The sequence below is a fragment of the Spermophilus citellus genome, assembly GCF_964194105.1.
Source record: "Spermophilus citellus genome assembly, chromosome: 5".
In the NCBI taxonomy this organism is placed as follows: Eukaryota; Metazoa; Chordata; class Mammalia; order Rodentia; family Sciuridae; genus Spermophilus; species Spermophilus citellus.
Genome location: NC_138186.1, coordinates 73,031,932 through 73,042,995, shown reverse-complemented (window position 1 = coordinate 73,042,995; position 11,064 = coordinate 73,031,932).

Sequence of the window (11,064 nt, the reverse complement as noted above, 5' to 3'; positions counted from 1 at the left end):
AATACCTTTCAAAAGCCCTTTGAAAGGACTCTCAAGGCTCTTCGCAGTTTTCAGGCACTTCACATCCCTTCAAACATCTGAAATTCCTTTGTAAGGTAGGAAAGATGGGTACTAAATGAGACCTTCAAAGATATAGAAGTAACTGTTCAAAGCTCTGTATTAAAAAAGTTCTGACTACTTTATACTATAAATCCAGTGACCAGTCATAATCTAAAAATAAAATTATTTTTTGAAGCAAGTGTGAATTGTGTGATCAAACAGAACTGAAAGCCAAATTGATGAATACACTACCAAACCTTGAAGGGCCCTGAAAAAAAATGACCACCCCTTCCCTGGAGTCTAGCGACTCCTACTGGGAATTCTAGGCATAGGTATATTTTCAGGAAGTTTACCAGGTAATTATTTTTGTGATATATATTTTTTCTTTTCCTTTTCCTCCTCTTCTTCCTTCCTACTATCCCCACCCACCATTTCCCCAAGAATCACCACCCTAATAGGTCTGAGAAAAATGGCAGCAGTATATCAGACCATTAACCAAAAACCTGTTGAGACAAAACAGATTTGCCACCCAGAAACAAGTTATTTGAACACGGCCCATAATTACCACCTAATCTCAGCTTTATGCATCTATTAGTTGAAAGACATGTAGGGAATGGATCCTTCTCTCCCTCCTGAACCCAAAAAGGCCATAGTTTGTGTTGTGGCTATTAATCATGATACACTTAAACTACCAAGCACTCCTTAAAGTATTATCTAAACTAAACCAAAGGTGAAAGGTCACTATCTATAACCTTCTGCCCTTATATTTAATTTCCTTTGTTTTACTCTTTCAATTTTTTCAAGTTGTAGCATTAAAAGAGATTGAAACAGGCAATCCTAGGAAATAATTTAGGCATAAACAATTTTATTTGACTTAGGTATTCTTTAACATACAAATCTAATTTTTGTCAAAATATTTAGAACACATGGTATCATAGGGCAGAATATCCAAGAGAGAGAATGAGGAATGAAGAAAATTTTGTGTGTGTGCAACAAGTTGTGGTTAAGGGACAGGAAGAAGGAAATGATGTCGATAAATATGCATTAAATATATAACATATATAATAATATAGTACCTGGAAATGGGATCCTACCTTAACAAAAAATCTAGAATATGAGCCATTGGCTCTTGGACTGGGCAATAAGCAGAATCTCAATGGGCCTAGGGAGACTATTGGCAAGGGTTTGAGGGAGGTGAGGAACACAGTATTAGGCAATGGTGGAAAGTTAGCAACACGGACACCAGTGGTCATATGCAAAGTAAAAAGGATACCTAATCAACTCAGATCTGGCTGGGGAGATTGCCAAGCAGGAGGTGCCAACTTGCCCCTCAATGCCTATGACAACACATTAGAAAAGACTGATGAACTTCAAAAGAACTATCAGGCTTTCCAGCAGAATTTAGAGAAAATGTGAAAAAGCCTGGATGTGCTTGATTTGAAATTAAAAGTTGTTTCTTATTCTCAGTCTCTCTCTCAGCAAAATATTCTCAAAGAACTAAGGCACGAATCAAATCCAGGGTGCCATCAGCAAAGCATAATTTCAAGGGAAAGACTTCAAGGCATGGCTGTAAGACCATTCAGAAATATTTAAGAGTGTGCCTAGCAGGACTTGTAAGGATCTTAAGGGTGTGCTTCCACAGACTTTCTCGGTTTAGCAATAGGGTTTCTTAGAATTCTAAAGGCATTCTCCCATAGAAGCTTCATGGTTGTCAAAGGCAGAAAGGGAAATGGGCATGGTAGCACTCGCCTGTAATCCCACAGGCTCAGGAGGCTGAGTCAGGAGGATCACAAGTTCAAAGCCAGCCTTAGCCGCTTAGTGAGGCCCTAAGCAACTTAGCAAAATTAAAAAAAAAAAAAAAAGAATTAAAAAGGTCTGGGGATGTGACTCAGTGGTTGAGTGCCCCTGGGTTCAATCCCTGGTACCAAAAATATAAAAGAAAAAGGAAAGTAGAGAAAGACCTAAGAAATAAATATTAGTGTGGCTTTTGTATAAACAAGTATATTATAAACTGATACCTACGAAACCAAAAAATGTTTATATAGGAACTTGTTCTGAAAGGGCAGAGACAGTTCAGAATAAATAGAGCATTGGCTCTCAGCCTTCTATGGGCAGAAAGCAGGCTCAGAAAACTACTCAGCTTCAGAAAAGCTACACAGAAGAGGAAAAATAATATTGGCAGAAATGAAAGCCCAGAGGATAGAGCCAAGAACCGTAAAAAAAAAAAAAAAAAATCTTCCCAAGGAGCAGGAATGGACCATAACAAAGGAACTGCCAAAATGTGCCTGGCTGGATTTTAGAATTGCTGTGGACTAGTGACTGCTATGTGCCTGCCAGTCCTTTGTGAAAGGGAGTGCCTGATAATGTAACTCAACCTCTGAGCTGCCATGGTAAACTGGGGATCCGTGGGATTATCACAGGCCTCTCAACAGAAAGCATCTGTACTCAATGAACTGCACTTTAACTAAATCTGTAATTAGCCCTAATTTAAAAGAGGAGATCCTATGCTTTGCAGAGAGCAGGAGATGGTTAGATAGTAAATATTTTGATTTACAGGACACAAGATCTCTGTCATAACTACTCAGCTCTGCTGCAATAGCAAGAAAGCAGCCACACACAAGATAGGACTTAATAGGCATGGCTATGTTCCAATAAAAGTTTATTTAAAAGGGAAAGGACATAGATTGCAGCTCTTGATGTAATGAGACAAGATTTCGGTGATCTAAACAGGGATAGTTGACATGTGAGAAGACTATAAATCAATTGTGACCCATGGGTGGACTACAGCAGAAAAAAAGAGCCAGCCATGATTCTTTGATGCTCTTCCCTGAGATTCTGTGAGGTCTCTGTGACTTCTTTGACCAATAGAATGTAGCAGAAGTGACACTGTACTGATTTCCTCAACTCTAAAACACTGGCAGGTTCCATTTCCTAGTTCTTCACTGTTGGAGCCCTGAGCCACCAACTAAGGATCCCCCTACCTGCTGGAGAGACCAAGTGGAGAGACCCTGAGACTATCTGGGGGAGGAAGAGGAGCCAGCAGAGCCACTATGGTCCAGACTGTCCTGGGTCCTGTAGACCAGGCTAGCCACCAGTTAAATACTACCAAGGACCTTGGTCAACACTAGATGGAGAAGGTTCACCCAGCCAAGATCTGTCTGAACTATCGATCCACAAAGTCATAAGACATGATAAAACAGGTTTGTCTTTTAAACTACTAAGCTGTTGGGTATTTTTGTTACAAGTCATAGGTCAAACATGCATACCAATATTAGGAACTGTTCAGGGATTGTGGGAATTTAAGTTTGGAGTTTTGTCTTGTTTTGCTTTTCATGATTTATTGTATTTTTCAAGTCTAAAAAATAAGCCCAGAAGTTTTCCCTCTGGCCAAAAAAAGAAAAAGAAGGAAAAAAAAAAAAAAGCAATGGAGAGGCAAATCCAAACTGAAGTAGAGAGGAATGACATGCTCAAAATGACCCTTAAGAGACAGCAATTATTTTTGCTGCAACGTGAGAAGGAGCATGCAAGAAGGCTGACACAGGAGCTTTACCAGAGCCCAGAGAAAAGTTGATTAGGATCTGGTTGTGAATAGGGAGGGAAAGTGACAGATATTTTTAAACATTGCCCAAGAATAGATAGAACTCACTTTCTGCATTTCATTCATGGAGATGAAGGTCACAAGAATTGTACCCAATAGCCCCAAGACTGTATAGCATCTCCATTCCTCTGCCTCCATCCTGAATTTAAGGAAAGGAATAAGAAAATATAAGAGCAGGATTATTTTTGCATTCCATCAGACTCCTGGGGATGATATTTGTGTTTTTGTTTTTGTTTTTAAAACAGATTCTTTAGTGTAATAGTCTAACACTGGAGTGTCCTACAAAGTAGGCCACTTGCTCTTGATCTACAACAGCCCCCACCTCCCAGACCCACTTCGCCTTTGTTTTCAAACACAGATGCCAAACGGGAATTTATTTGCAAACATTAAGTATTCCTGCTACATGCTATCAGAGGTCACAGGCTGCCTCCTAATAGATATTCTAGGGATGTATTAATTGTATCCAAGGTGATTTTTTTTTCTGGCAAGGGAAGCAAGCTGTTCTCTTCAGCAAAATGTCTAGGCAATCTGTACCCCACTTACTGTATTCTAATAAGCCATCTAGGATGCTTTTCAAACAAGTCATTTGCATTCTAAGACATGAGCTTTTAAAGGCAAATATTTGACCCAATTTGCAGCACCTCAATTTTTTAAAATGTTGTCTCTCTCTCTCTTTTTTTTAATCCACCTGCAGTTGCACAGCAACAATATGAAGAAGCTGTACAACAGGTGGCTTATTGATATGCCCTGGAAGTTTACATTTCTGCTTTGATTTTCCAGAAAGAGTTAGATGAGACATCTTAATGAAGGACAGCAGAACACATGAAAACTAATGAAAAGAACACAATGATGCCGCAAAGGTGCCTAATACATTGTGAGTTCCATTATAAATAAGACGGGTTCTTTTTTTCTTTCTCATCAGATGCATCCTCTACGCTTGTCTTTCATTCCTGCTGCGGGAAATTCTTCACTGACACTGAATCCGAAAAATGGTTATTTTCCCCAACTGATGGCTTTGTGTTTCTGGAAAGATGACTTTTAACATGCAAATTGGATGCATCCAAAATCATTCTGATGCAAGACCAGAGCTTCACAACTCTTTTTTACAATTTCAAAATGAGTTTGCTGCCCAAAGGAAAACATAAAACACACCAAAGCTGAAGAAAGACAGCAACCACTCTAAATAGCTTAGAAATTTTCCCCTGCCTGATGAACTGCTTTTATTAAAGACTTTACTGTTTTTCCCCAAATTCAAATGGATGTTTCCAAAAACAGAATGACTGGTAAAAAAGGCAAAAGGAAAGAGGCTGATGAGCTTGTAACCACAGTAGTATCCAGACTCCAACAACAGGAAGAAAACAATAAATCCGGAAAGATATTATTGACATAATAATGATAGCAAATAATTGCATAATGCTTACTAGTGCCAGGCACTACTGTAAACCTTCACTGTCTCCAGTCCATTTAATCTTCACAGCAGGAGTAATTCTAATTTCCATCTTATAGATGAGAAAATTGAACCATAAAGAGGACTGGTAAATTGCCCAAGGGGTGAAGTCAGGATTTAAACATAGGCAGTTCTGGTTCCAGATTTCAAGTTTGAATCATCGTAGGACAGTTCCTAAAACATCCAGTTTCTAAAAGCTAACTATGTCATGTGGGTCTGGGAAAAACTGCTAAATTGTTTTCTCAGGACAGTGAGGCCAGAGAGACAGAGAATAAATACTCTATCCTTCCTTATCTCTTTGAAAAGTCTTCAGGGTTTCCTAAGGGTAGTGGGGGGGAAAAATGTTTCTCAGGGTAAGTTGGTGTCAGAGGATTGATAAAAACAGCCACACTGACTAAAGGTCCATAAATTATCTGCTGGGAATTTATAACAAAGCACAACAATACTGTGGTCTCCACCATCCCTCCTCACTTTAATAGATCAAGATGTTGAGATATATTTCTTTCAAGTTTTATAGCAAAACTATGTTTACAGACATTTTTTTTAGGAAAAAAGAAACAGCAACATTTTGATATTTCAGTGGTAAATGTATTTTGGGTTGATACAGGAATTTTTGCCATTGAGAGTCAATAGGGAACTCATGAAAGTTACTCGATATCCAACAGGTCCATTGAGTTATCATATAAAAGCTATAACTCATCAGGATAGACTAAACGTGCAAGTCTGGACAATAGGAGGGGTTTTTGTCAACATGATGAACTTTAAAAGATGTCAGCCTGAATAGATTGTGTTTTCGTAGTTAAATAGAAATCACGAGTTCCTTCAAAAGGAAAACATGCAGACATCTATCTTTTCACACAGCAAATGTTTTCCACAGGATTTCATTTGCTTCAAATTAGTATTTTTATGAGAAGCAGAAATATGAAATCTGATAATGCAATTTTAGAAATAACATTTAATTTCTTTAAAAAAAATTTCACTTATTTCTCTGCCTTACCTCAATGTTACTATAGAATTTTAAGCCTGATGAAAGTTTAAACAGGGACTATTCGCTCATGTAAACATTTTCACAAAACATTTTCTGGTGTCAGGTACACTTCTAGGAGCATTATACCTGTAGATATAATGTCTGCCGTCCAATCTCCTCAATGTGGAGCTGAAAAAGAGAGCCACAGAAGGAAAGTACCAGCATAGGTGGCAGGTTCCACACAGAGAATGCTTGAGTTCAAAAGCAAGTTTTCTCTCTCTCTGCCAACACTGCCTCAGAAGAGTGAGACTGCTCTGAACTATGTGAGTTAGAAAACTGTTCTTTAGCTTGGGCTTGGTCATGTGACTCACTTTGGCTAATTCTCATTCTTATCGCAAATTTGACACAGTTAGAGGCTTCGAATGTACTCACTCATGTGGTTGGGATTGCTCTTTTTGGTTTCCACCATCACCATGGAAAGAACACAAAGCAGGTAGGAGAAAAGAGACACATGGACTCACACCCAACAATATGAAGACAAGATGAAAGTCAGTTATTTTGAGCTACTGAGGTGGGGTAGTTTTTGTGCTGCAAAAGCTGATTGATTCAACTTGAGATTTGCCTTTCAATAATTTTTCTTTAATTTCAGCCATTTTGTAAAACTTGGGGTTTTCCATTGTACCTTAACTTCTGGTTAGTATTCTTAGATACTAACCTTGCCACAAAGACTAATTCAAAATGACTAAGATGAATGGATGGATGGATGGATGGATGGATGGATGGATGGATGGATAGAAAGAGAGGAAGACAATAATAAAAGTGGTTTGGGCTTTGTATATGTTTATATATGGTCTTAACAAAAAACTACAGCACCTGTGGATATAATGTCTGCCTCATTTTTAATGAATAATATACTTTGACCTTTTTAGGAGTCACAGTTTCTATTTGTGTTGTGAGGAAATGTTCAATGGACAGACGGTTTTCTTTGTCTCAAGGAATGTTTATAATATCTAATGACTATGTATTCCCTGCATTTATAAAATCCTTTCTCACCAGAGAATTCAGGTGTTATTTTAGTTCTCCTTTGGCCCTAGATAGATTTTAAAATAGAAAATCACTTACTAGTCAATGCATGATGTAGGCATACCCCAAGGAATATGTAGCATAATTATTTTCCTGTTCTGCCTCATTTTGTTATTCTTTTCCAATCTGATGTTATATCTTCAAAATAGCTAGAGAAAATTCCATTTCCCCCACATAATGGTAAATAGACTGAACCTCACAATGCATTTATTTTTATTTTTACTGGAATTCCATTAGATTTGTCTTCACTCATGTTATAATTTTTAAAAATCCATATGTAAGTCATTACTTGATCTTTCCTGACCCTCTCTTTGGGATGGACAACTAACTAAAATATAATCTGCAGGTGATTTTTATAGTTATAGTCATTCTTGTGACTAAAAAGAATAGGATAGCATCTGGGGAATAATCTAATTATAGCTCTCAAATGTGCAAATATACAAGATAGTGGGAGAATGGGAGAAGCAAAAACAAAAAATTTGACAAAGATAATGATGACCTGGGACCTCTTATCCAGGCTGCCAATTTCTACTCATCTTCTAATGCTCCCTCTCCTTCAGTCAGCTAGCTCTTGCCATCCATCCATCCTTCTTTGCCTGCCAGTATTTCACTCCAGTCTTTCAACACTGTGAATCAAGATTTGTCAACATTTTAATGCGCATATTTATGTACATGGGCAGCTCAACAAACCAGGGTTAGACTGATTCTCATACAGATAAAACTCTTCAAGTGTTATTCAATAGCAAATAGACATTTTATAAAATAAAATAAAATAAATAAATAATCTGTTAAAAGTATGGGGAGACTGGTGTTATGTCTCAGTGGTAAAGCAGTTGCCTTGCATGTGTGAGGCACTGGGTTCGGTTCTTAGCACCACATATAAAAACAAATAAATGAAATAAAGGTCCATCAACAACTAAAAAAAAATAAATTAAAAAAAAAGTATAGGGGAAAAAGAAAGAAAAATGAACAATCCCCATTATAGTCTTAGAATTTATACTCTAATATCCTGATGAACTGAGGTCAGCAGAGAAATATTCTTCCAGAAGATGTCCCTGTCCTAAACTTGGAATCTATGAATGGTAACTTATCTAAGACCGGGTCTTTTTTTTTTTTTATTTCCAATCTTTAATTTTTTTTTATCTTTCCAGAACATTCTATTTTTTTAATTTTTTTCTTTTTTATTGGTTGTTCACAACATTACAAAGCTCTTGACATATCATATTTCATACATTAGATTGAAGTGGGTTATGAACCCCCAATTTTACCCCAAATGCAGATTGCAGAATCACGTCGGTTACACATCCACAATTTTACATAATGCCCTATTAGTAGTTGTTGTATTCTGCTACCTTTCCTATCCCCTACTATCCCCCCTCCTCTCCCCTCCCATCTTCTCTCTCTACCCCATCTACTGTAATTCATTTCTCTCCTTGTTTATTTTCCCATTCCCCTCACAACCTCTTATATGTAATTTTGTATAGCAATGAGGGTCTCCCTTCATTTCCATGCAATTTCCCTTTTCTATCCCTTTCCCTCCCATCTCATGTCTCTGTTTAATGTTAATCTTTTCTTCCTGCTCTTCCTCCCTGCTCTGTTCTTAGTTGCTCTCATTATATCAAAGAAGACATTTGGTATTTGTTTTTTAGGGTTTGGCTAGCTTCACTAAGCATAATCTGCTCTAGTACCATCCATTTCCCTGCAAATTCTATGATTTTGTCATTTTTTTATTGCTGCATAGTACTCCATTGTGTATAGATGCCACATTTTTTATCCATTCATCTATTGAAGGGCATCTGGGTTGGTTCCACAGTCTAGCTATTGTGAATTGTGCTGCTATGAACATCGATGTGGCAGTATCCCTGTAGCATGCTCTTTTAAGGTCTTCAGGGAATAATCCGAGAAGGGCAATAGCAGGGTCAAATGGTGGTTCCATTCCCAGATTTCCCAGGAATCTCCAAACTGCTTTCCAAATTGGCCGCACCAATTTGCAGTCCCACCAGCAATGTACAAGTGTACCCTTTTCTCCACATCCTCGCCAGCACTTGTTGTTGTTTGACTTCATAGTGGCTGCCAATCTTACTGGAGTGAGATGGTATCTTAGGGTGGTTTTGATTTGCATTTCTCTGACTGCTAGAGATGGTGAGCATTTTTTCATGTACTTGTTGATTGATTGTATATCCTCCTCTGAGAAGTGTTGAAACTACAGAACCCTAAAGAGAGAAGTAGAAGAAGATCTTAGAAGATGGAAAAATATACCTTGTTCATGGATAGGCAGAACTAACATCATCAAAATGGTGATATTACCAAAAGTTCTCTATAGGTTTAATGCAATGCCAATCAAAATCCCAAGGGCATTTCTTGTAGAAATAGATAAAGCAATCATGAAATTCATATGGAAAAATAAAAGACCCAGAATAGCAAAAGCAATTCTAAACAGGAAGTGTGAATCAGGCGGTACAGCGATACCAGATTTCAAACTATATTACAGAGCAATAGTGACAAAAACAGCATGGTACTGGTACCAAAACAGGCGGGTGGACCAATGGTATAGAATAGAGGACACAGAGACTAATCCACAAAGTTACAACTATCTTATATTTGATAAAGGGGCTAAAAGCATGCAATGGAGGAAGGATAGCATCTTCAACAAATGGTGTTGGGAAAACTGGAAATCCATATGCAACAAAATGAAACTGAATCCCTTTCTCTCGCCATGCACAAAAGTTAACTCAAAATGGATCAAGGAGCTTGATATCAAATCAGAGACTCTGCGTCTGATAGAAGAAAAAGTTGGCTCCGATCTACATATTGTGGGGTCGGGCTCCAAATTCCTTAATAGGACACCCATAGCACAAGAGTTAATAACAAGAATCAACAAATGGGACTTAATTAAACTTAAAAGTTTTTTCTCAGCAAGAGAAACAATAAGAGAGGTAAATAGGGAGCCTACATCCTGGGAACAAATTTTTACTCCTCACACTTCAGATAGAGCCCTAATATCCAGAGTATACAAAGAACTCAAAAAATTAGACAATAAGATAACAAATAACCCAATCAAAAAATGGGCCAAGACCTGGTCTTTATAGATATGATTAAATTAAAGAAATGGAGATGGGCAGTTTTTCCTGGATTATCTAGGTGGACTCTAAATGTAATCACAAGTATTCCTGTAAGGGGAGGCAAGGGGAGACTCTATAAACTGTGAAAAGGAGAAGGCAAAGTGGCCAGCAAGACAGAGCTCGGGTGGATACAGCTGCAAGGTAAGGAATGTTGACAGCCACCAGACACTGGAGAAGACGAGGAATGGATTTTCCTCTAGAGCATCCAAAGGGAGAGTGGGCCTGCCCATACCTCGATTTCAACCCTGTAAAACTAATTGCAGACTGCTGACCTCCAGGACTATCAGACAGTACATTTCTGTTCTTTTGAACCACTAAATGTGTGGTAATTTGTCACAATAGACTTTGAAAACTAATACAAGCACTTTAGCATTACAACAAGTAGATCTCCTTCAATAGAGGCAAGACAGATTTGCTTTACATAAAACTTTGCTTCATAATAAATATTATAAAGAAATAAGCATAGAATAAGTGTTCATTAAAAAGAAATCTTTGTTCTCCTGTTCTATTGCAAAGTATAAGAACAAGATTCTGTCAAATAATTACCTTTTACTGATAATTGACCACATGCTGAGTCCTGCTTTAGTTGGTTTATATACATTCACTTTATTTCTTCCTCATTATTAGCTTCTAATTGAATTTTTATTTTCAGGTGCGGACACCAGGACGCAGAGATTATGTAACTTGCCATGGTCACACAGTAATTAGCAGAGCCTGACCTTCTAACCCAAACAGTGTAACCCAGTGTCCATTTTTAATCCATTACAGAACACAGATGTTATTTCCAAGGAAGTTACTTTAAGAAGCA